This window comes from Chlorocebus sabaeus, chromosome 13, assembly GCF_047675955.1.
Source record: "Chlorocebus sabaeus isolate Y175 chromosome 13, mChlSab1.0.hap1, whole genome shotgun sequence".
NCBI classification, from domain to species: Eukaryota; Metazoa; Chordata; class Mammalia; order Primates; family Cercopithecidae; genus Chlorocebus; species Chlorocebus sabaeus.
Genome location: NC_132916.1, coordinates 44 through 26,144, shown reverse-complemented (window position 1 = coordinate 26,144; position 26,101 = coordinate 44). Strand labels below are relative to the sequence as shown.

At 48.8% G+C, this 26,101-nt stretch overlaps 1 long non-coding RNA gene and 1 pseudogene across 1 annotated transcript; one reads left to right on the top strand and one right to left on the bottom strand.

The window, feature by feature from the left end:
* The first annotated feature begins 3,030 nt into the window (after positions 1–3,030).
* Positions 3,031–4,524, top strand: LOC140713223 (putative uncharacterized protein encoded by LINC00242; annotated as a pseudogene).
* A 12,246-nt stretch (positions 4,525–16,770) lies between these two features.
* On the bottom strand, positions 16,771–19,303 carry LOC140713222 (uncharacterized). The gene is made up of 3 exons (XR_012095115.1): positions 19,239–19,303; positions 17,441–17,517; positions 16,771–16,852 (listed from the first exon to the last, which is right to left on the bottom strand). It is a non-coding gene; the product is annotated as an uncharacterized lncRNA (long non-coding RNA).
* Positions 19,304–26,101: the final 6,798 nt, after the last annotated feature.

Below are 26,101 nucleotides of genomic sequence, written 5' to 3'. Positions count from 1 at the left end.
AGATACACGGGTTTAATCTCAGATTCACTTCCGATGCACCGCCCGAGTGTCTGGAGAGGAGAATCTGGACTCCCTCCTGCATCCGCTTTGGGAGGCGTGGCCCCAGTACGTATTTGGGACGCCTTTGCGGTGGCAAAAGTCATGAAATTAGGTGGCAACACCTTAGGACCATCAAAAGGGAGGGTTGTCTTGGGAATGAAGGCTTGGTGTGAACAGATTTGGCTTGTTGGGTCTAAAGAACAACCAAGTATTTCTCCCTGGCTCTTGGAATTCAAGGTCCTGAGCTCTTCAATCCTGGGCAATTTCACATTTGCTCATTTCGCACAAGCAGGAGGCAGGGAGAGTTGTTGGGATTCGTGCCAGGCAGAGCCAAGCACATCAGGGGCCCTGGGTAAAACGGGGTGGGGATAGCGCAGGCACCAAAGGTCTCCGCATAGGGTTGCCAGCCACCAGTGGACACCAGATGGGAAGGGAAACTGCATGCCCACCGTTTGCCTCTGCCTGTGGGGTGCTGCCCCCACAGTGCCTCTCAGGCGTCTGCAGCCTCACATCTTGTTTCTCACCCTCAATGTGGATCACAGCCGCTGCAAGTCTCTGTAAGCACCACAAGGCCAGCGGCCTCCCCTCGGGCTCATAGGATGCCTGAACCACCAGCCTCATCCTGAACTCCCCTCCATGGATGTGAGCCCCATTAGCTTTTCTCCCATTGAGAGGCAATGGAAGGCCAAACCCCCTTAGAGAAAGAACAAGAAACTGGGGTGAGCCGCCTCATGTGTTGAGATGTAGAAAAGTGAGATTTATTTGCAGAGTAAAGAACTGGGCTCCACTGTCCTGAGGGTGCCTCTGGTCTCTCACAGCTGGATCCCCTCATGTTTCCCAAACCCATGTCCGGATCTCCCCCTCCCCACCCTATCTCTTCACTCCTCGAAAACCAGCTCCCCTAGCTTTGCCCAGACCATGCAGCGACACACGTCAGGTAAATCTTTCCTCTTTACAGTAGACTCTGAAATTCACCCTATGTTCCCCACTCCCCTCTTCATCAATGAAAAGGAGCAGCTTGTAGTTTCCAGAACCTGGTGCTTCCTGTCTGCAGCCCCTCCAGGACATGGGCTATAAAGTTTCTCTTCCTTCAGACGCCTTCGTGTACCAGCCTGCGCTGACCGTCCCGACCTCAGCCCACCTTTTCTCCATCCTGAGCCACAGCACATGTCCCCCAGGAATCTGTGGCTCTGACCACCTCTGACAATTTACTCCCCCGTCAGTCCCCTGGGACCCCTGAGACAGTTCAGCCTGAGCCCCTGGCCTTCTGGGCCTCCCCAGCTGTGTTTCTGGTCATTCCTTTCCTCGAGTCCCTCCACCCCGGGTGCCCAGGGCACCACCCTGGCCTCCCCTACACGCTGGCTTGGTTCTTCTCAACCATTGCCATTGGCTTGGTTTCTGTTGTGTTTGGTTTTTAGGGGTCAGACTGCCGAGTGCTGTTCTTCTCCTGGGCTCTGTCCTCCTCTCTCTCCTTGGGTTGCAGCATCCAGGTCTGATCCAACAACTCCACAGCACACAGTGTGGCCCAGGCCATGCATGGAGGAAGACAGCAGAGCAGCCGCGAGGCTCCCAAAGGGAGCCAGGGCCCTGGGCCAGCACACCCTTCCCACAGTCCCCTGCATCCACTGCCCCTCCTGCACCCGGCACTGGGCAGCGTGGGCTGTGTCAGCGGTGTCCGTCCTCCCTTCTCCATATGTTGTGAGCTCTACTAGGCCAGGACCAGTTCTTGGAAGCTGTGGGACCCTCAGCCTCCCTAGCAAAATGTCTCGCACATAGCGGTGGCTCCATAAAATATTTATTTCCTATTACGTCCATTTATTTTATAAATTTCATGCAGGCCAGAGAGATTGGAATTATCAATTACTTTAAAAAATAAAAGGATAAAGCAAGACCTGGAAATATGAACCCAGCAGCACTTGAATGCATCAACTAAGGCAGAGAGACCCCTTGAGACTCCGCGACTGCTGGACCATTTAAGGCAACATCATATCTCAAGCGGACAGGGAGAGAGTCCGCCCGTCTCGGGGGGTGGGGTTTTTAAGTGGATTTAATCATAGTCTGGACTTGCCCAATTTTCTGTGCTATGCTGTGGGAAGGGACAAGGTCCTAAACTACGCTCACAGGACTTCAATCAAACAAACAACACACACAGGTGGGTGAGAAGGCAGGCAGATGACTCAATTCTGTGCCCACCACCCATGGCCCCTGATGGGCCATGCCTTCTGCTTAGACAACAGCCTCCTGGAGCCCACAGATGGGGGCAATGGCATGAACTCAGACCTGCAGCTGAGGCCTGACTCACCGCAATGGCCCTGTCCTCCAATGCCAGTGATAGACCTGTCACTTTCTCACTGAACCTTCATTTTCCTATGCAATGGGGCTATTGTCTCTTTCTAAAGTTGCTATGAGGATTAATTTTTGAGATAATAGACATTGAGATAACAAACCTGCCAAGTGCAACATCGATGTGATTATCCTGAGATTGACAGGAAATGTCAATGCGGCACTAGATGGTGGCATGACCGTGAGTGGGAGAGAGAGTGTGGATGTTCCGGATGTCCCTGGATCTCTACCAAACAGAAGATGCAGCGAAAGGACAGCCAGTGTTCCCAGTGTCTCCTTTTCCCCTCAGGGCAATGAATTACGGGTTTTCTGTGCCTTAGTTCTCTTCCTTTCAAATGGAGTTAATAATACTGTCTGTCTCGGCGATATTCACAGACGTGAACAATTAATGATTGCAAAGGCTCATTTGAAAATAAATGAGCTTACTCATAATGGTGGTGCTTGATATTTATAATAATAAGCCTGTGCTGCTGGCTTCACGAACTATATTCATTGGTACAGGGCTTAGTTTTATGACTGGCTTTTTCAAACTTAACATAAAATACTCTTATTTTAAAGTAATCAAATGACCTTCCTGCATTCATCCAGAGTTTTATTTGGAAAAACTTAAGATTTGATCATAGATCTATTTTGAACAGTGCCAATTAACTGACATTGATGCCATCGTATCTGGGGTCCCTAGGAAATCCAGAAGGGGACAATGAATGGTAGGAAGACTTGGACTCGGGTCTGCCTGTAACACTCAGAGCCTGCAAGGCAACACAGTTAACTGAGTTTTATTAAAATGACTTGGTGTGGCTATAAACCAAACCACACCCCTCTAGCCCACGCGAAGAGCTTCCCGTAAAAGCCGTGCGGTGGGAGGGCCTCTCCTGTCTCCTCTGCGCGGCAGGCAGACATGGATGACACCGAGGTGTGAATTCAGCCAGCACCTCCTACAGATGAGCTGTTGAAGGCGATGGCCACAGCAAGTCCGCACCAAGTGCTCTTTAAACTCAGCAAACTATCCCAAGAACAGAAAACCAAACACCGCATGTTCTCACTCATAGGTGGGAACTGAACCATGAGATCACTTGGACACAGGAAGGGGCACATCACACAGCGGGGCCTATTGTGGGGTGGGGGATGGGAGAGGGAGAGCATTAGGAGATGTACCTATTGTAAATGAGGAGTTAACAGGTGCAGCACACCAACATGGCACATGTGCACATATGTAACAAACCTGCACGTTGTGCACATGTACCCTAGCACTTAAATTAAAAATTAAAAATTAAAAGAAATGAGTATTTCTTTAAACAAAGAACCTTCCCGGCATTGCCTCCCGAGGTATGATTAATGAGGCCCGGCACCTCCTTCCTCACTCAGCCATCACTTCTCTGCAGCGCCTTCCCAGACGCAGGTTCGCTCAGGGAGGCGGGAAGATTTCAGGCGATGTCTGTTCTTGTCTTTTGTCAACACAGAGAAGGATGGAGACCCCACTGGTCAGGCGAGCCCCGCGGTCCCTGTTCCTCATTTCACCGCCTGGGGAAGCCTGGTCCCCATCCATTCGCCAAGGAACAAGGAAACAACACGTCTTACCTGGATGGCGGGTCCCCCTCACGGTGGCCTTGGATCCGGCTCCAGCCGGAGAGGCAGCGCCTCGCTCACGGCTCCGCCGGCCGCTGCCTTACCCGGGAGCGCCACCCCGTGCCCCGCCAGAGGAAGTGCAAGCGCCCGCGCAGCACGGGCCGAAAGCCACACTGTGGACCCGCAGCGCAGCTCCAAGAAATCCCAAGTCCATTCACCAGAGGAGCTTCTCCACCAAATCATGGAAAACTGAAACGAGAAATGAGTCTCCACGGGTAACCCCTTGAGTCGGCCGTACGGAAAATGCAACCTGGTCAGCTGCATTTCTGCTGCCAGCCCTCCTCCAGGCAAGCACCGGCCTCGAGAAGGGCGAAGGGCAGGTAGCAGCTCCGACGCAGGCGGCCATGGAGCGGGGTCACAGCTCAGAGGCCTTCTCAGCTGAACCTGAAGTTAGTCTAAGCTCGGGCCCCAGAGTGAGGACACGGGGTGAGGCATCCGATTCCCCATCAGCTCCTTTACCTAAAGCTGTGCAGAGAATCCGAAGCTATGAGTGGGGGTGGGGGAAAGATGTACAGGGGATGCTTTGGTTTCATTCCTGAGATACCAGAACGTCCTCTGAACACACATGCAGAGAGCTGGACTTCTAGACAGACGAAATCCAAACCGTTTCTTTCCTCCCAGCATAAGGGAACGATCCGGTAAGAGCTGGTGTTCATCGATGCTACGTGTCCAGAATGGGGCTCAGCACCCACCTCACTGTATCCTAACATCTGTCTAATGAGGCAGGGAATGTCACTGTCACACTCTGCAGACGAGGAAGCCAAGCTGTCAGCAGGTCCACATCTTGCCACAAAACCAGTAACCTGTGGTGCTGAGATCGCACACCAATCGTCCACTGCCACATCCGTGGCCTCCTTCTCTGAGGTTTGCCTGCCTCCTGATGGCCGCCATGCCTCTGTCCCCTCGCAGGGGCTGGCTCTTCCAGTGGTCAGTACTTTTTGGCTGCAAGCAGCAGAGATTCCCTCGAGGGCTTGTTGAAAGCACTCAGCTCAACGGGGCCTCAGAAAGGGAGCTGAGGCCATGCACGGCGCTGCAGTTTCTCCTCACGCTTTGCATCCCTGGCCTGACTCTCCCTCGACATGTCCTACTATCTCCACAAGGCGGCCAGCCCAGCCCTGTCCTCCTCACCTTCCAGCCCGAGCTGAGCAGCCCTCCCCACATCATCTCCAGCTGCTGCCCAGGCTGCGCAGAGCAGGTGTCCAGCGCCCATCCAGCCACTGTCTAGAGGGCAGAGAGACCTGCTGGGACTGTGACAACACCTGGCCCCGCCCACACGCCCTGCAGTGATGCACTGAGGAGTACATGGCAGCACATATGTGCCTCATGTGTCCTGCTGTGATGCACCGAGTGGCACACAGCAGTATTGTGTCAATCATGTGTCTTGATGTGATGCACTGGTTCAGAAAATGTCACGGAGGCAGTGTTTCTTTAAAACTGTCAAATTTGAGGAAACAATCTAACAAAAGCCACTTGATGAACATTCTGTAAAGGTGACATACATACTTCAAAATGTCTCTGACATCGAAAGAAAAAAACAAAAAGGGAGCTAGTCCAGATTTTAAAAATAAAAGATATAGTAACTAAAAGCAGTTGTGGTGCTTGGATAAAAACAAACAACAGAAGGTATAAACGACATTATTAGACACACTGGGAAAAACTTTATATGGACTATATATTCAATAATGGTGCTGTGTTATTGTTAAATTTCCTTCGTGTGGTAACTGAAGGGGAATGATTTTGTTCTCAACAGATAATGCTCAAGTATTTGGGGGCAAAATATCACAATGACTAACTTTGAAAATGGTTCAGTCAAAAGAATGACATGTGCAATTAAAAGGGGAAAATAAGTGTGGCAAAATGCCAACGACAGTTGAATTTTCATGCGGGAACCCACTGGACTATTCTAGAAACATTTCTGTAGCTTTAAAATTACTTAAAACAAATGTTGTGGGGGAAAGAGCACACATTTAAGGAAGCAAAAATATTCAGGACACAAAGAGGGGATGCAAACAGGTAAAACGACAGGGTTTCTCACCTCAGAGAGCTTCCTGAAGCTGTGCACGTGCCTGTCAGGAAGGCGGTGGAATGAGCAGAGCTTTGAGGGGCAGGTCATGTCTCTACTGAGTGGAGCAGAGGATGGGGTGTCTGCAAACAGTGAATTTTAAGCCATTTGTTTAGTCCACATTACAGTGAATCCAAATAAGAGTTTGGAAAGCCAGTCACACCAGATTATCTTCACTCTGTTTAATGATAGACACAGGCAGGGACAGGGAACGGATGTCCCAAATGGATTCTCAGCCACATGCTTGGAGACCCAGAGGAGCGAGCACGGGAGACAGCAGCAAGGGCTTGGAACAGGCCAGGCTATTCCATCATTTAATTTAAAAGGGGAGGTAGCTCCTGTTCACTCAGGAAAAGGTCAGGGGCAGGGCAGGTGCCAAATATACTAAGGTGATGCATTCTTCTAATATTGTTCAGAACATGTCTTCGCATCTCATCAAAACAGCTTACGAAAGCAGAATATTCATCCTGTAGCTAAATTCCATGTCCGTGCACTGAGGACCAGTCACAACTACCTTTACTCTCCAATAAGGCCTGTTGGATGAACACTTGTGAATTTGGACCAATATTTACTGTTGCTCTTTGGAAAGAAGCATTTTCATCATTGCTTTTGATGGAAAACAAATTTAGCTAATCTTTTAAATAATTTTTTCATTTTTTATCATATTTTCCTTGCCTCCAGTAATTCTGGTCTGCTCAAGATATTCATCAAGATATTCATCCAGTCAGCAGAGATAGAAAATAAAGGCCAGGCACAGTGGCTCATACATGTAATCCCAGCACTTTGGGAAGCTAAGGTGGGTAGATCACTTGAGGTAGAAGTTCAAGACCAGTCTGACCAACATGGTGAAATGCCATCTCTCCTAAAAATGCAAAATTAGCTGGGTGTGATGGCACATGCCTGTAATCCCAGCTACTCGGGAGACTGAGGCATGAGAATCACTTGAACCCGGGAGGAAGAGGTTGCAGTGAGCCAAGATCGCACCACTGCACTCTAACCTGGGCAACAAGAGCAAAACTCTGTATCAAGAAAAAAAAAAAAGAGAGAGAGAGAAAGAGAGAGAGAGAGAGAGAGAGAGAAAGGAAGAAAAGAAAAAGCATGGGAGCCCACAAGTTGGAGATTGAAGTGAGGTATGATTGCATTACTGCACACCAGCCTAGGTGATGAAGGTGAGGGGAGGGTGAGAGAAAGGAAAAAAGAGAGAGAGAGGCCAGGCGCAGTGGCTCAAGCCTGTAATCCCAGCACTTTGGGAGGCCGAGACGGGCGGATCACGAGGTCAGGAGATCAAGACCATCCTGGCTAACCCGGTGAAACCCCATCTCTACTAAAAAATACAAAAATCTAGCCGGGCGAGGTGGCGGGCGCCTGTAGTCCCAGCTACTCGGGAGTCTTGAGGCAGGAGAATGGCGTGAACCCGGGAGGCGGAGCTTGCAGTGAGCTGAGATCCGGCCACTGCACTCCAGCCTGGGCGACAGAGCGAGACTCCGTCTCAAAAAAAAAAAAAAAAAAAAAAAGAGAGAGAGAGAGAGAAAAAGAGGAAGGGGAAGAAAGGAAGGAAGGAAGGAGAGGAAGAAGGAGAGGAAGGGGAAGAAAGAAGAAAAAAGGGCAAAAAGAAAAGAACAAGCATGCAGGAGAATTTGAAGCAGCTTTGCCGTTGAGTTCTTGGGTTCCCCGAGTCACGCTACACTGTGGACCATCAGCCAGCAGAAATCCGTTCTTGTTACACCTGTGACCCCTGCTAGCAAGACGGTCAATGTGGCGGGATCCCTCAGGAAGGTGAGAACAGAGGACATTCGCCTCTTAAGGGTTAAACTCTAAGGTACCTCAATTGTGAGCAGAGACATGTAACACTGTTTAAGGAAAAACAACAAATTGCAGCCTTATACGATGTGATTAACCTGAATGGACATATACTGCAGCTGACCAAGGAAGTGTGCATCAGAAGCAGGATGCGAAACCGGGGAAAGAATACCAAGGGAAAGTGAGGTAGCCCAGCAGCATGGCTGCCCACGCACCTGCAGGGAACAGAGCCACCGCTTAAGACAGCAGAGCCTCCCAGGGACATAAGACCCCGGCCCAGGAGCCTGAGCATCTGCTACTTCAGATGTGGTCTCTTTATTGGAACAAATCAAGATAGTCCCAGATCTCTGGTCTGCAGCCACTGATCTGGCAGATATTTTTCTCTGTACCTACTGATATAGGTTGAGGTTTTGTCTCCTGCAATCTCATGTCCAGAAGCTGTCTTATTCTCATCTGGCAGGGACAGCAGCAGCCTTGGTGGGCGTGCATCAGGGCTATGCTACCTCTCCACTTCCTCCATGCAACCTAGAGCTCAGGGCTGCCAGCTGTCTTGCCATTCCACAGGATGCCACCATGGCCCATCACATCAGTGATGTGGACAGGAGACAAGACACCCCACTGTTTTGGTGAAATTACGACCGCCTGGGCTGGGATGTAACTCTCCTAAGAATGCACAGGGCTGCTGCTTTGAAGTTTCTGGGGCCCGTGATCTAGGAAGGTATGGATGAACTCTGTGAGGGGGAGGACAGGGTGCTGTGCCCACGTCCACCGGCACTAGAGACGGGCAGGCACTCTGAGTCTCTCTGGAGCTCTGCAAGCAACATCCACCAGGCCACACACGCTACTCTGCTCACTTTCCAACTAACCTACAAACTGCCAGTTCCACATGAGGCCTAGAAAGAGTAAAGCCTCCAGAGCAGGTAGATGTAAAAGCTGGTCTCCCCATCAGGCCACGGTGGCAATTAGATCCCATGATGTATGGCAGAGTTACAGACAGGCCCACAGCACAGACCCCTAGGGTTCTGGGACAAAACCACACCCTCCTCTGCACATAATTGCTCTTCTGAGAACCAGCTCTCAGCTTGTCCTCTAGGCCCTGATGGACACTGAACATCTATACTTCACCATGGCACAGCTAGTGACAGTTAGCTGGAACTTGAGTGGACCACCAAAGACTGCATTTTCTGACCTGTCACATCACCAGGTGAGTCAACTGCAGGAGCATGTCTTCATTACATTCAGGCAAGACGTATATATTTAATAGGTATATAGGTGTACACACACACACAAGCATGCATGCATATGCACGCACACGCACACACACACAGGTTAGGCTTTGGCATGTTCTGGAACACAAGATATACAAGCAAGTGGTTCCGACACTCTTCGAGCCCACAGCTGCATGGATAGCACCCCTCACCATGCACCTATTGGCCCCACGGGGACTTCCCTAGGACCACTCACCCGAATTAAAAGTTGGATTTGATTTCTGCAAAATATGCTGACAGTTGACACCACTTGAAGGTGAAAGTTGGCAACGTTCTAACTCATTTGAGTGGCCCTAAAGAACAGCAGGGGAGGGGGCCCATGCTCTCAGTAGGCAGGTGGCACGATGGCTGCCTCATGCATGTTAGCCTTTCTCTCCAGCCACCCAGCCTTGCTCAATGTTCTCATCAACAAAGTGGCCATGGAGGCAGTGAAGGATGTTGTCAATGGCTTCAACCACATGGACGTCCTCACTCCAAGGCTAGTCTGGCTAAGGTCCACTGCTAAATGTATAAATCTGCTAATGGGAGACACCAACACAATTCCTAGTATGAAAAACTCAAGTGGAAAGAAGAGCCAGCCCCCAAGTACATTGGGCCATGTGTTCTGGGAGGGACAGAGACACCTCTTGGCCACTGCACCTGGCTCACAGAAGCCTCATCTGCTGCACGGGTTGCTTCCAGTACTGCTTCCAGGAGACCCGTCTGACAGCCAAGCTCAGCAGTGAGGCCTGTGACAATCGTGATCCCGGCACACACCCCACTACCTCGGGGAGCCTCCCAAGCACCAGGCAGTGCTGGCTGTGACAAGGCCCCCCTTGAGGTCTCCTGGGTTGCCCAAGACATGCCCTGCACTCCGAGCCATCAGTCAACAAGTGGTATGGGTTCTCCCATGGCCAGAAATCACGGGTGGAGGCACACGCGGAGCGGGAATGGCCCCTCTCATTATGCCCCTGCACCACTAGCAAGGTTTTGGATTCTCCGCCCACAATTCTGGACTCTGCTGGTTTGGGTGTCTTCATTCCTCAGATGCTTCCACAGACGGACACGAGGTGCCCACTGCCCTGCAGGCGGAGGCTGCCACCCAACCGCACTGGATGCCTTGTGCCAATGAGTCAGAAGAGTTTACTGCTATGGCGAGGGGACTGTTCTCAATTGTCTTGGGGAAATATAGCTCCCACCACAGATTGAGGGGCTGGGAGGAGGGTCTGGAATTTACGGGATTTTCTAGGGAACCTCTTAGTATTCCTAAGTCCAGGGACAAGTCAATGGAAACCTATAGCTACCCAAAACAAGAAAGATTTCTAATGGGAAAGACCTTTCAGGAATGAGGGCTGGGTTAACTCCGCAGGTGAAAAACCACCACCTAGAGAGGCAAAGGAAAGGAACATGGAACAGTGGCAGAAAGGAATTTTCAAACACAAACTTCTGCCAGATCATCAGGTTGCAAAAACAGGGCACACAGCAGTTCTGTGTGGTCTCCTCACTGCTTTGGTAAGATACACCGGTATCTACGAGCTAACTCTACCAGTCAGTTCTTTCTTTCCCTCTTCCCATCCCAGCACCACCATTAGCAGGACGGTCAACCCTATAGTCACCCTACATGCAAGTGTATCAGAGAAAGGTGTGACGGCGCTATAAAAGAACAGTCCCAGAGTGGGAATACTGACACATGGGATTTGTGCTTTGTGTCTCCACTTTTGGGAAGAGGAAGAACCATCTTCAGTTGCACAAGAGAGAGTTGTATCACGTTAGGCAGAAGCATCACGCTTCCCCAGAGGTGTTGTTTACAAGGGGCCGGAGCTGAGCTGGCAGAGGACAAACAGCATGTGTTCAGCTCTGCTGCCACCCATGGCCCCCAGGTCTCCTCAGCTGAAGCAGCCTCAGAATGCCAGTCCTTCCATGGCTGCCAGCTGCACCCTGTCAAGGTTTGGAAGGTGGAAAAAGAGAAGCAGTGATTCACGGAGGGTGGGGCAGGGTGGCCCATGCCCAAGCAGACACGAGGTCAGGGTGGCCGCCCAGAGGCTTCCAGAGAGCCCCGGCTTTGCAGCTGCCAGCTCAGACAGTGGGGGCTCTCAGGCACCCTCGAGAGCTGCAGCGGCTGCAGGAACCCTCGAGTCAGAGACTTGGGTTCATCAAGCAGGGCCTGTGAAGAGCAGCTTCCCTAATCTCCTTTCCCCCAGCTCTCCCAGACCCTGGGATATGAAACCGCCACATCTAAAAACAGGGAAGGGCATCTGCTAGTTTTGCCAAATGCAGGCAAACCCAGGAGGCCTGCTGTCCAGCACCCATGCCTGCCCACCTCCCCTTTTAGGAGCTGGTCTCCAGCACTGACCTGGGAAGCTTAAATTTATCGGTCCTCTCCTCAGTCCCAGGGCCTCACCCTCCCTGCCCTGATGGCTGGTCTAGGAGTCAACGTCTCCCGAGACCTGGCCCGTGAATGCAGGGGAAGGTCCCAGCCACAGCAATCGTTCTCAAGAGTAGGCATGTGGCCAGTAACAATGGAACTACACATTTCTGAGTAACAGTTGGGTGAAAGCAGCTCTCCCTTCTTCCTCTGGACAGTGTGTTATGGAGAGATGGAACCAAAAACTACGGCAGCCATTTGGTTACCACAAAGGAAGCCAGACTGAGACTCACATTGACCACTCGGAAAGGGTAAATCAGAACACTGCAGAGAAACGGAACCTGGACCCCTGGTCAAGTAGACCCTCAACTCCACCTTACCTTTGAGTTTTCAATTTGCATGCTGTTAAAATCTGTTAAAATTAGAAACATCCTCACTTATAGGTTTTCATGAGTACTTTACTTGTGGATTTCTTGGCTAAACGTATTAACATTTGTTTCTTCTCACTAAAAGTCCAAATTTTCAACAAAGTTGTATGTGTAAGATTGATAGTTTCATTCCAGTTGTTCTTTCCGTAATGGGTGTAAGCCACCAGGTTCTCAGTGTACTGCAAGATCGACTTTACAAACCTATAAAAAAATTAATTTCTTTATCCATTCCATTATAAAATGAAATAATGAATTAAATGTCTTCTCTTCATTCTTGGAATTATTCCTAAACTGCACTTAATTTATGTCTGATGATTCAAGAAAAATAAATCCATATAAAACAAAAATAAGAGAATGCAAATTAGAGGAAAGAGAAAAATACTGAAATGTAAATGCTACTGGACACTTGGAGAGGCTCCAACTCAAGCACCTTTTCAGACATTCTTCTCCAGCCCAGACATGACGGCCGTCATTCCAGGAAGGAACTTAAGGGTCATCTGCACCAAACTGACACATAACACATAATAAACACACAACACAAAATAAACACACAACACACAGTCATCCACTGGATATCAAAATCCAAGCATACTCAAGTTTAGCGTGAAAAAATCGGCCCCCTGAACTTGCGAGTTTTGCAATGAGATTTTTGTGTTTTTTTTTTCCCCCACATAGATGTTTGCAACCAAGACCACTGCAATTTCCATCTGTGCTTGCATGGAACGCAGAGCCTGCTGATACAGAGGACCAACTGTATTTACTGAAAAAGCTCCCTGGACAAGTGGACCTGTGCAGTGCAAACCTGCATTGTTCAGGGGTCGGCTGCAATGACAAGCAGATCTTTTAACCTGCGTTGTTCAGGGGTCGGCTGCAATGACAAGCAGGCCTTTTAGCCCTGTCAGGAGCCTCTTGGGCAGCGTGCCGTCCCCCTCCTCACACATCCAGCTTCCATTCCCCATGATGGAGGGGCCGGCTCAGAGGAGGCGCCCTGAGTGCCACTGAGACAGCTGTTGCTGTTAAAGAGATTTTACTTAAGATATTTGTCAAAATGTTAACAGCGGGCTCACTCTGACTGATGACAATAAATGTCATCTTTACTTTTTCCACGTTTGCCAGGTAGTTTTCACCAACACTTTATCTTGAAAATATTCAAACCTAAACAGAAGCTAAAAGGATAATATAATGAAAAGCCATGGAACACTTTGTCTAGACAAGGGTTCTCTACTGGGTGATTTTGTCCCCCAGGGGATATCTGGCAATGTCTAGGGCACTTTTGACTGTCATACGGAGGGTAGGGGTGCCATTGATATTTTGTGGGTAGAGGCAGGGCTGCTACTGAGCGTCCTACAATAAGCAGGGCAGTCCTGCACCAGCCCCACAATGCCAGCAGTGCCAAGCATGGGGCACACTGAGCTGGAGTCCTCAGCTGCTAACAGTCTGCACGTTTGCTCCCCTCACTCTCAGCAGGAGTCTATGCTTCTTTCCACAAGACACCCCAGGTGTATTTTCACGTTCACCTAAACGTGTACTGAGGTGCCTGGCACCTGCAAAACTTTGGCTTAAAACCAACAAGATATCCAGAACTTCCTGGCAGCCAAGGGAGGCTGGAGCAGGAGCTGCACTCAAGCCCAGATGGCAGCTTGTGTCACCGCTGCCTGGAAGCCTCCTTGGTTTGGAATCTCTGGATGTAAAGTGGGTCACACAAGTGTCACACTACTTCAGACTCCCAGGTCGGGATGGTCTTAAAAGTGGACTTCCCGAATTTGAAACTATTAGTTACGTACGCGAATTTGGTTTTTGGCTGGGCACAGTGGCTTTTACACCTCTAATCCCAGCACTTTGGGAGGCCAAGGTGGGATGATCACTGAAGGGCAACACAGTGAGATTTCATCTCTACAAAATCTTTCAAAAATTAGCTAGGTACAGTGGCATGGCTGTGTTCCCAGCTACTCAGGGGGCTGGGGTGGGGGAATCACCTGAGCCTGGGAGGTCGATGCTGCAGTGAGCCGTGATTATGCCACTGCACTCCAGCCTGGGCAACAGAACAAGACTCTGTCTCCGAAAAACAAACAAACAAACAAACAAACAAAATGTGGTTTTGAGACATTTGGATGTGGGAGTTCTTCTTGCAGGCCACATGTCAGACCCTTGCCTGAGACAGCGGTGGGGCCACCAAGGAGATGGTGGCCCTCATACTGCCCCAATCTCACTCCTACAGGCTCAGCCCCAATCTGGCCCACGATGCAATGCGACTACAGAGAAGTGGGACATACTCACTTTAGGTACTGCTGATACTCATGCGCATTCTTTCCACAAACAGCATGAACGTTGACCAACTCCAGTGTAATGAGGAACAGAATCAGGCTGAGCACAGGGGACAGTAGTCTGATACTAAAAACAGATGAAAGTAAATGCAAATGTGAGGAACGTTGGTATTTTCCACCTTCATCAGGAAAAAGATGTTTCACCTCATCAACATCCTTAAGTCCCAACTTCTCAAAAAATAATTTTCCTAATCCTAAGAACCCAATGCCTGCTTCCAGCCCCCAGGCCCATGGCTGGCAGGAGTGCCCAGTGTAGCCCTTGCTCCTGGCCCATTCTGCACATCCAGATTCCTTGCTCATCAGTCATCGTCTGAGACTCTCAGACATCTGACGGTCTATGTCAGGGCTGCCAGGGTCTCTGCACACTCGCGGGGCACCAGGCAGGCCCAGTCTGCGCCCAGCAGCCCCCCTGCTCCCTGCCCTCTGACATCTAGGGAGGGACTCTCACCAGAGGAAAACAAATGGCCTCAATACGAAAGCGGGCTCAATGCCACCAGATTAAAGAAATCCCAACTAAAGTAAGATCTTATTTTTCCCATGAAACTAGTTGAGACATTTAAAAATATTCTGGTTTTGGAGAGTGTTAATAAGAGAATGACCTTGTCTTATAAACTGCTGGTGAGAGTGTAAATTGAGTAGCACCCTTCTGGAGGGGAATCCAGTGATATCTATTTAAAGCTTTAAAAACACAGATACCACTCAACCCAAAAGTTCTGGAAATGTATCCAAAATGGTCATTTCTTAAGGATGTAGCATATTCTAAAATATACACTGTAAATGAAGGAACCATAATGCTGTTAATCTGCTATTAAGTTAATCTGTTGTTATATTTTAAATCCAAATCCAGTTAATCTGCTGTTATACTTTAAATCCAAATATTCATTTAGGTAGATAGAACCCACATTTCCATATGCCCAAATTACAAACACTATTTAAAATAGTATGTACTATAACTTTCTATGAAAATCAGCATGGGGAGTCCTCACAGTCCTCAGATAATATCATTTCATTCAACACTGTTTCATCACAACATCAGTGAGAAAAGAAATCGATACCCCGTGAGGGCCACGGTCTGTGTGGAGAAGCACGTTCTGCATGGGTTTTCTCCCGTCCTCCAGTTTCCTCCCACATTCCAGAGCCGTGCACATTAGGTGAACTGGTGCATCTCCATGGTCCCACAGTGAGTGTGGGTGTGTGACTGGCCCTGCGACAGAACCACGTCCTGTCCAGGGTGGGTCCTGCCTTGTACCCAGAGCTGCCAGGATAGGCTCCAGCCACCCACAACTCTGAACTGGAATAAGCAGGTTGCAAAATGAATGAATGAATGAATGAATTATATGATTGCTTCCTCTGCCCTGTGTAAAATGCAGCTTCACTGAGCCACACTAAGGTGTAAGTGACTATTCCTCTACCCCCACTCACAAGTCAATTGTGTATTCACCGAAAGGCCTATGAAAGACTCAAAACAATGCAATCCTTTGTCTCTTGTCCACCTATAACCTGGAAGGCCCCCACCTTTGTGTTTTCCTGCCTTTCCAGATGGAACCAATGTACACCTCACACCTACTGACTGATGTCTTATGTCTCCTTAAAATGTATAAAAATGTATAAAAGCAAGCTGCGCCCCAAGTACCTGGGGCACATGCTGTCAGGACCTCCTGAGGCTGTCACAGCACGTCCTTAACCCTGGGAAAGTAAATTTTCTAAAAGTATTGAGACTTGTCTCAGATACGTTGGGTTCATACTCTCAGTTGTGAACTCCAAGTATATCAACACCTGTCGATGTGTTTAGTGAGGGGCCTACTGTGTGTGTCTTCAGTGGGGACTGGAACTGCATCTGTGACGACTTCCTGCCCCACAGTGCCCCTCCAAAACAGGAAAGTGAGCGCACACCTACTCCATATACGCAGGTAGTTCTGCCGCAGGCGAGACCGCAGCATCCTCTCCACCCACTGCCTGTGTCTCAGCTCCGAGGCAATGGTGACCTGGCCAGACACGTGGTGACACTGCTTGCCGATGCTTTGGAGCACAACCAGCACTTCCAGCACAATCCTGGGGCAGAAGAGGGTAGGAAAGGGTGTGCTGCAGAGCTCACGGAGCAGCTGGGGCCACCTGCAAACACAACCAGACTTGGAGCAGGCATTGTGATCCTCACCTGTACCTCACTCTCCTGTACCTGCAAGGCTGTGGCTTTCTGGGAGCCAGGGCTAGCTGCATATCACTGGTGGGTCTGCAGGGACAACCATGACATGCGGCAAGTGTTAATTAAATACACTGAATTGTGGCAAACAGAATGTGACATTCACAGCCTCATCAGATGTGCCACGCTTGCACAGAGATTGTCAAAACTGATCTCATAATTCCTCTTGGAGTAGTAACAGTGGGATTCTAAGACTACTTTATAAAATCTAAAACACAGAAAATGTCTAAGTTTGCTATGCTAATCTGCAGAATCAATGTTTCAACAGTTGTCAGGATGTCCTGGAACTTACATCTCAGTAGGAAGATGATCCAAGTCCTTTAAAACACAATGATTCTCAGGCATGTGATGATACAGCCCATCCATCATTTTTGTAATTAAAGAGTGGCTGGCATTTGTTCCAGAATTATCTTCTAATCTGAAAAAGAGAAAATATTCAAAGATATATGACAATTAAAATGCCCACATTAGTGCCCATGCACAATAATGTTTAATGGTTCACTGAGCAGCAACCTGACTGTGAATCTTAGTTTCCCCAAATATAAAATGTAAAAAGCCACCATCACGGGACAGTGGAGAAAGAAACGATGCCCTAAGCCAAAAGCAAAGTCCAATGATGACTGATGACGAGACGATGAACCACCTGCGTATTCCTCCTGCTGAACAAGTATGTCTGCTGTTGTCTACGATTCCAGAATGCATGCCTCCATCCCCACTTCTCTCCTGAACTTCAGACCCATCTTTCTTTCTGCCTACTCAGTAGTTCTCATGGACGCCATTGTCTACCCTCAAAACCTGCCTCTCGTTCCATATTCAGTCTCCACCAGGGCCCCAGGCCAGCTGGAAGATCGCATTCAGCATCACTTGCAGCTCCTCACAGCCACCAAGACCCAGAAATTCCTCCTTCCCCTTTTATCTTCCAACAGCCTCGCTAAAGAAGAAATGCTGCTGAAACTAACAGTACCAGACAAGCTTGATGTCAGCCAGGCCCCAGGATGCCACGTACCTGACTGCTTCCCAAGTGAGTTCTTCCGGGAAAGGCAGCAGAGCCCAAACCCTGATACTCTCCTCACAGCTCAGCACCTGGGATGAAATGTTTTATTGCTTTTGTAGATTTCATAGTAACTTCCTAGAAAATCTGTTTTTAGATTGTTATGGATGTTACATCACTCTCCAGAAAATACGTATCTATAAAATTATTACAAATTCGAAACATTTTAAAACCAGATGGTGGGTGTCAGTTCTTCAGTACAGATGGGGGAAGGCTGGGGAAACCACCAGGGGATTGGTAGGGAGTGAACGTCTGGGATGGCTATGACCATGCCCACAGGTTCTTTTGACACCTGCCATTGAGAGGCAGGACCCCACCAAATCTGCATGAACTCTGGTGACTGGCCTGGAACCAGCAGAACACAGCAGGTGTGAAGATGCTGCATGTTATCCAAAGCCATGTCAGAGGTGCAGGTGCCTCTTCGGTTCAGGCCGCGCTCGGGGTGCAGCCGCTGTCACCTTGAGACTGTCCCTGCAGGACCCCCATAAGGCCTCTGGCCAACTTCCAGTCTTCTCAGACGCGACACCCACGAAGCCCTGGGAGACCACCGCCGTCCACACCCAGGCCAGGCCACAGGACAGATCCCTCGGCAGATGCTCCCCATTTCTAACCCACTAGCACATGAGCAAGTCAAACGGTGGCTGCTGACACCACGGAGCATGAGTGGTCTCAACAGCAGGAATAACCAAAGCCCAGGATGCAAAGCTGCCTGAATACCTGTGAGATGCCAGGAGGGGGACAGGAAGTGGTAAGGACCCAAATAGCCACCGTGGGGCACAGGAGAGGATGGTCTGGAGCCTCAGCAGCTCTGGTTGGAAGACAAAGGCTGCCTTCTTGAAGCTCCTCTTCTTTCCTAAATCTTCCCTCCTCCCTCCTTGCCCACCTCTACCTTCCTAAGGGCTGTACTTGGAAAGCACGGCAATCCCCACTGGTAAAGCTGATCTGCGGTGCCAACGGGGAATGGCATCCGACCAGTGCAGCCCGATGCTCTGCCTCCAAGCCACACCTCCAGGAGGCTGTTCTCCCAACTTCACTGCTGACAACCCCCTTCTGACAGTATTTTCCTGAAGGCATTCTCAAGGAGGCCTCCGACTTCTCAAGGCACCATTTCTTTAAAACGCCTTTGCAAATCTCTCCTGACCCACTGTATGTTGATTTTACAGCTTCCTTTTAGAGGTAGCCTCATTTATGAATTTTTACCTGCACAGCTGTCATGATGCTTATATTCTTGGGGACGGTCTCTTTCATCCCCTTGCACTACCCTTGTATCCTCCCATATGTAGAATAAAGCACCTTCGCTGATTGCCAAATTGGAACTTCCTGGCAGAAATGCTTAAAAAATTGTTTGTTTCAGTAAGTTAACAAAAGCTAGTCCGTGTAGGAGAAGAAAAACTGACATTACTCACCACTGACAAATAAAAACTGCTCCTAGCTCTGCGTTACTGCCGACAGCAATAAAAGCCTGCCAGGGGATTCAGCAAAAACACTTCCCAGTGCTCATCCATTTAACACTAAAAACCTCAGTGCCATCAGCAGCACTGCATTACTTTCAACTGCGAGACATGGAACTTGAGGCTCAGAAGACTGAGCAACCAGGCCAGGGCCACAGCAAGCACCACGCTGGCTAGCAAGCTGGATCTGCCCAACTCAAAGTCTGACTCAGCAGGCAAACTACACCCTTCCAGCATCTCTGCAAAAGACAGGTGGTTTCAGAGACGTACACACCCCTCCCAGCACCCTGCATTCGGCATACCTGTTTCTTAAGCTGAAAAACTGGATGGCAGCGAACTATAGCCTTCTGCAAGACTAATCAACAATTCTCCTGCTGCTTTTTCCTATTTTAGAGAAAACAGTGGCTACTATCGTGTTTGGGTAGACTTAGTTTTCTTCTATTGAACTGTAGGCCAATTAGAGTCCCCATTTCTCATTATCTTTCTTCAAACAATTTTTTGCAGCTAGAAAAACAAACACTTCACTAAAATAGGTTTCACATGGCAAGGAAATCACAGCCAATAAAATGATTTTAAATGGAGGCCATTAACAATAATCACAAATGCCACACCCACCCTCTGTGCACAAAACTGGAGATGAAGAAGAAAAAAAGGATTCCAAACAGTTGGAAATTTAACTAGGAAATAGTTACTTAAACACTAAAAAACAATACAACTAAAAAAAAAAATCACATAATCATTTAATTGCTAAGCACATACATATTTTTACAAGCATAAAAATTACATCATTTGTGGCTGATATAACCACATAACTTAAAAATCCAAGTCAGTCAACTGAAACCCATGAGAAACAAAGTCAGTGAATTGATAGTTGACAAATTAAAAAGTCTGTAACTACCTACAATTCTTTTTTCTTTTCTTTTCTTTTTTTTTTTTTTTTTTTTTTTTTTTTTGAGACACAGTCTTACTCTTTTTGCCCAGGCTGGAGTGCACTGGTGTGATCTCAGCTCACTGCAACCTCTGCCTCCCAGGTTCAAGTGATTCTCCAGCTTCAGCCTCCTGAGTAGCTGGGATTACAGGCACCCACCACCACGTCTGGCTAATTTTTTTGTATTTTTATTAGAGACGGGGTTTCACCACGTTTGGCCATACTGGTCTTGAACTCCTGACCTCAGGTGAACCACCTGCCTTGGCCTCCCAAAGTGCTGGGATTACAGGTGTTAGCCACAGCACCCGGCCTGCTACCTACAATTCTTAAAAGCACAAAACAAACAACTCAAGTAGCTAGATGTTAACTACGGAAGAAATGTGTTGGCCTTCCCTTCACTCAGATGTGTGAGAGCCTGGAGTGCACCAGGGAGTGTGCTGGGCGGAACACGGGAGGCACACACATGTGCCTGCACGGGTGATGTCCCCACAGGGCAGACCCACACGCAGCATATGTGTGCCACTGCAGAGCAGCGTACATATCCCACTGTAGAGCAGCCTACATATCCCACTGCAAAGCGGCGTATGTGTGCCACTGCAGAGCACCTGGCTTCTGTTCCAAGACGTGAACCCATCTGAGGGCTTCTGAGGAGAGGATGACATGTTGGGGAATGATCAGTCTGGCTGCTGTGTTATGACAAGGGGAAGGGCTCGCAGAAGTCGGTGGGCAGACCAGTCAGTGCCAGCGACATTCCAGGGAGGGACCAAGGCGGTGTGACCAGGTGGTGGCACAGGAGGGACAGGAAGAATCCACAAGGTTCCCAGAAGCCAGGGGGGCAGGCCGGGGGTGGCGGCTGGGAGCCCGATCTTGGGGGGGTCCTGCACCCCCGGCGATAGGGCTCCCAGAAGCCCGGGGGGCGTGCCAGGGTTGGCGGCTGGGTGGCTCCTGGGAACCTGATCTGGATATTAAAAAGAGTATCACATGGGGCTGTACAGTGTCTGTGATACTGAAATTAATATCAGTCTCTCCGCCTTGGAATATTGAGAAGGATGAAACATGGTGAATGTCCACCCTGTGCCACATTGCGAGTAATATCAGCCTGTCCCCTCCATGGATATTAGGAACAATATCCCAGACTGGATGTACCCCTCCTGCTGTACAGAGTGCAATATCATCCTCTCCCTCCCAGGATAGTAATTACAATATCACTGGGCGGGAGCACACAGCCTGTGAATTATTATCATCCTCTCCCACTCCGTATACTAGGAACAAAATCTCAGAAGAGCTGTACCCTCAGTGCCATATTCGGACTAATAGCATAGGTTTCTTCCGGGAATATTACGAGTAATATTACCGGGTAGCTATCCATTCATTGTTATGTTTGGAGTCATGTGATACTCTACCCTCCTTTATATTAGGATCAGTGTCACGCGCTGAGTGTACACCTACTGCGATATTAAAACTAAAATCCTGCTTTCCGTCCCTGGATATTAAGAACAGCATCACAAGTAGGTTTACACTTCCTGTGGAATTAGGAATAACAATATGATTATTAATCATCAATGATCGATTTTAGTAATTATCAATGATACTAAAAATTCATAGGATACAATTATTAATTATGGATTATGATTTTAAACACATGATTATGCATGTTTTCAATTAATTATTAATATTAATGTCATCAAATAATATTATTACTTCCTAATACTAATTATTATTTGATTCCCAGCATCACTGGGTATTGGCTAAATTCACATTAATTGCTAATATCATAATATTATTATTAATAATGATATTACTAATAATTATTATTACAAATCGTTAGCATTTTAAACCAGTATTAATATTTACTCTCTTTATCGAGATCATTAATATCAATAATACTAATTATTATTAATATAATTATTAATATTAATGATTAATAGACTTGTTCCTGATATCCACCGGGGAGAGGACGATGTTAATTTCTATATGACAGACAGTGTACACCCCCTGTGATAGTGTTTCAAACTACTGCTTGGGAGAGGAGGATATGACAATCAGTATCACTATAAGTAGAAACAACCGTGAGATACTGTTCTGAATATTCAGGGAGAAAGAGGCTGATAAGACTAATAATATAGAGGGGGTTACTCCCTCTGAGGGTGTGCACACTGGGGGTATACAATCGTCTGGAAAGGAGTCAAAAATTTTCAGATGGGGAAATGATATTACTCACAATATCAGAAAGAGGCTGTGAGTCCACAAGGCTCCCAGAAGGCAGGCGGGCGGGCCGGGGGTGGCGGCTGGGATCCTGTTCGTGGGGAGTGCCTGCACCCCCGGTGATGGGGCTCCCAGAAGCCACAGTGGCGGGCTGGGGGAGGCGGCTGGGAGCCCAATTGCAGGGGGTGCCTGAAAATCGGTTTTGACTGGATCAAGCCAGAACAGACCGGATCTAACCGGATCAAATCGGACGAGACCGGATCAAACCGGTTTTCACCGGATCAAACGGGATCCAACCGGATCAAGCCACTTTTGGCCTGATCGAACCGGACCACACTGGATACAACCGGATCAACCGGACCAGGCCGGATCAAACCGGTTTTGCCCGGATCAAACCGCACCAGACTGGATCAGATCGGTTTTCACCGGATCGAACCGTACCAGACCGGATCCAACTGGATCACAGCAGACCGGACCAGATTAAACCGGTTTTGACCGGATCAGACCGGATCAAACCAGTTAGGGTTAGGGTTAGGGTTAGGGTTAGGGTTAGGGTTAGGGTTAGGGTTAGGGTTAGGGTTAGGGTTAGGGTTAGGGTTAGGGTTAGGGTTAGGGTTAGGGTTAGGGTTAGGGTTAGGGTTAGGGTTAGGGTTAGGGTTAGGGTTAGGGTTAGGGTTAGGGTTAGGGTTAGGGTTAGGGTTAGGGTTAGGGTTAGGGTTAGGGTTAGGGTTAGGGTTAGGGTTAGGGTTAGGGTTAGGGTTAGGGTTAGGGTTAGGGTTAGGGTTAGGGTTAGGGTTAGGGTTAGGGTTAGGGTTAGGGTTAGGGTTAGGGTTAGGGTTAGGGTTAGGGTTAGGGTTAGGGTTAGGGTTAGGGTTAGGGTTAGGGTTAGGGTTAGGGTTAGGGTTAGGGTTAGGGTTAGGGTTAGGGTTAGGGTTAGGGTTAGGGTTAGGGTTAGGGTTAGGGTTAGGGTTAGGGTTAGGGTTAGGGTTAGGGTTAGGGTTAGGGTTAGGGTTAGGGTTAGGGTTAGGGTTAGGGTTAGGGTTAGGGTTAGGGTTAGGGTTAGGGTTAGGGTTAGGGTTAGGGTTAGGGTTAGGGTTAGGGTTAGGGTTAGGGTTAGGGTTAGGGTTAGGGTTAGGGTTAGGGTTAGGGTTAGGGTTAGGGTTAGGGTTAGGGTTAGGGTTAGGGTTAGGGTTAGGGTTAGGGTTAGGGTTAGGGTTAGGGTTAGGGTTAGGGTTAGGGTTAGGGTTAGGGTTAGGGTTAGGGTTAGGGTTAGGGTTAGGGTTAGGGTTAGGGTTAGGGTTAGGGTTAGGGTTAGGGTTAGGGTTAGGGTTAGGGTTAGGGTTAGGGTTAGGGTTAGGGTTAGGGTTAGGGTTAGGGTTAGGGTTAGGGTTAGGGTTAGGGTTAGGGTTAGGGTTAGGGTTAGGGTTAGGGTTAGGGTTAGGGTTAGGGTTAGGGTTAGGGTTAGGGTTAGGGTTAGGGTTAGGGTTAGGGTTAGGGTTAGGGTTAGGGTTAGGGTTAGGGTTAGGGTTAGGGTTAGGGTTAGGGTTAGGGTTAGGGTTAGGGTTAGGGTTAGGGTTAGGGTTAGGGTTAGGGTTAGGGTTAGGGTTAGGGTTAGGGTTAGGGTTAGGGTTAGGGTTAGGGTTAGGGTTAGGGTTAGGGTTAGGGTTAGGGTTAGGGTTAGGGTTAGGGTTAGGGTTAGGGTTAGGGTTAGGGTTAGGGTTAGGGTTAGGGTTAGGGTTAGGGTTAGGGTTAGGGTTAGGGTTAGGGTTAGGGTTAGGGTTAGGGTTAGGGTTAGGGTTAGGGTTAGGGTTAGGGTTAGGGTTAGGGTTAGGGTTAGGGTTAGGGTTAGGGTTAGGGTTAGGGTTAGGGTTAGGGTTAGGGTTAGGGTTAGGGTTAGGGTTAGGGTTAGGGTTAGGGTTAGGGTTAGGGTTAGGGTTAGGGTTAGGGTTAGGGTTAGGGTTAGGGTTAGGGTTAGGGTTAGGGTTAGGGTTAGGGTTAGGGTTAGGGTTAGGGTTAGGGTTAGGGTTAGGGTTAGGGTTAGGGTTAGGGTTAGGGTTAGGGTTAGGGTTAGGGTTAGGGTTAGGGTTAGGGTTAGGGTTAGGGTTAGGGTTAGGGTTAGGGTTAGGGTTAGGGTTAGGGTTAGGGTTAGGGTTAGGGTTAGGGTTAGGGTTAGGGTTAGGGTTAGGGTTAGGGTTAGGGTTAGGGTTAGGGTTAGGGTTAGGGTTAGGGTTAGGGTTAGGGTTAGGGTTAGGGTTAGGGTTAGGGTTAGGGTTAGGGTTAGGGTTAGGGTTAGGGTTAGGGTTAGGGTTAGGGTTAGGGTTAGGGTTAGGGTTAGGGTTAGGGTTAGGGTTAGGGTTAGGGTTAGGGTTAGGGTTAGGGTTAGGGTTAGGGTTAGGGTTAGGGTTAGGGTTAGGGTTAGGGTTAGGGTTAGGGTTAGGGTTAGGGTTAGGGTTAGGGTTAGGGTTAGGGTTAGGGTTAGGGTTAGGGTTAGGGTTAGGGTTAGGGTTAGGGTTAGGGTTAGGGTTAGGGTTAGGGTTAGGGTTAGGGTTAGGGTTAGGGTTAGGGTTAGGGTTAGGGTTAGGGTTAGGGTTAGGGTTAGGGTTAGGGTTAGGGTTAGGGTTAGGGTTAGGGTTAGGGTTAGGGTTAGGGTTAGGGTTAGGGTTAGGGTTAGGGTTAGGGTTAGGGTTAGGGTTAGGGTTAGGGTTAGGGTTAGGGTTAGGGTTAGGGTTAGGGTTAGGGTTAGGGTTAGGGTTAGGGTTAGGGTTAGGGTTAGGGTTAGGGTTAGGGTTAGGGTTAGGGTTAGGGTTAGGGTTAGGGTTAGGGTTAGGGTTAGGGTTAGGGTTAGGGTTAGGGTTAGGGTTAGGGTTAGGGTTAGGGTTAGGGTTAGGGTTAGGGTTAGGGTTAGGGTTAGGGTTAGGGTTAGGGTTAGGGTTAGGGTTAGGGTTAGGGTTAGGGTTAGGGTTAGGGTTAGGGTTAGGGTTAGGGTTAGGGTTAGGGTTAGGGTTAGGGTTAGGGTTAGGGTTAGGGTTAGGGTTAGGGTTAGGGTTAGGGTTAGGGTTAGGGTTAGGGTTAGGGTTAGGGTTAGGGTTAGGGTTAGGGTTAGGGTTAGGGTTAGGGTTAGGGTTAGGGTTAGGGTTAGGGTTAGGGTTAGGGTTAGGGTTAGGGTTAGGGTTAGGGTTAGGGTTAGGGTTAGGGTTAGGGTTAGGGTTAGGGTTAGGGTTAGGGTTAGGGTTAGGGTTAGGGTTAGGGTTAGGGTTAGGGTTAGGGTTAGGGTTAGGGTTAGGGTTAGGGTTAGGGTTAGGGTTAGGGTTAGGGTTAGGGTTAGGGTTAGGGTTAGGGTTAGGGTTAGGGTTAGGGTTAGGGTTAGGGTTAGGGTTAGGGTTAGGGTTAGGGTTAGGGTTAGGGTTAGGGTTAGGGTTAGGGTTAGGGTTAGGGTTAGGGTTAGGGTTAGGGTTAGGGTTAGGGTTAGGGTTAGGGTTAGGGTTAGGGTTAGGGTTAGGGTTAGGGTTTGGGTTAGGGTTAGGGTTAGGGTTAGGGTTAGGGTTAGGGTTTGGGTTAGGGTTAGGGTTAGGGTTAGGGTTAGGGTTAGGGTTAGGGTTAGGGTTAGGGTTAGGGTTAGGGTTAGGGTTAGGGTTAGGGTTAGGGTTAGGGTTAGGGTTAGGGTTAGGGTTAGGGTTAGGGTTAGGGTTAGGGTTAGGGTTAGGGTTAGGGTTAGGGTTAGGGTTAGGGTTAGGGTTAGGGTTAGGGTTAGGGTTAGGGTTAGGGTTAGGGTTAGGGTTAGGGTTAGGGTTAGGGTTAGGGTTAGGGTTAGGGTTAGGGTTAGGGTTAGGGTTAGGGTTAGGGTTAGGGTTAGGGTTAGGGTTAGGGTTAGGGTTAGGGTTAGGGTTAGGGTTAGGGTTAGGGTTAGGGTTAGGGTTAGGGTTAGGGTTAGGGTTAGGGTTAGGGTTAGGGTTAGGGTTAGGGGTTAGGGTTAGGGTTAGGGTTAGGGTTAGGGTTAGGGTTAGGGTTAGGGTTAGGGTTAGGGTTAGGGTT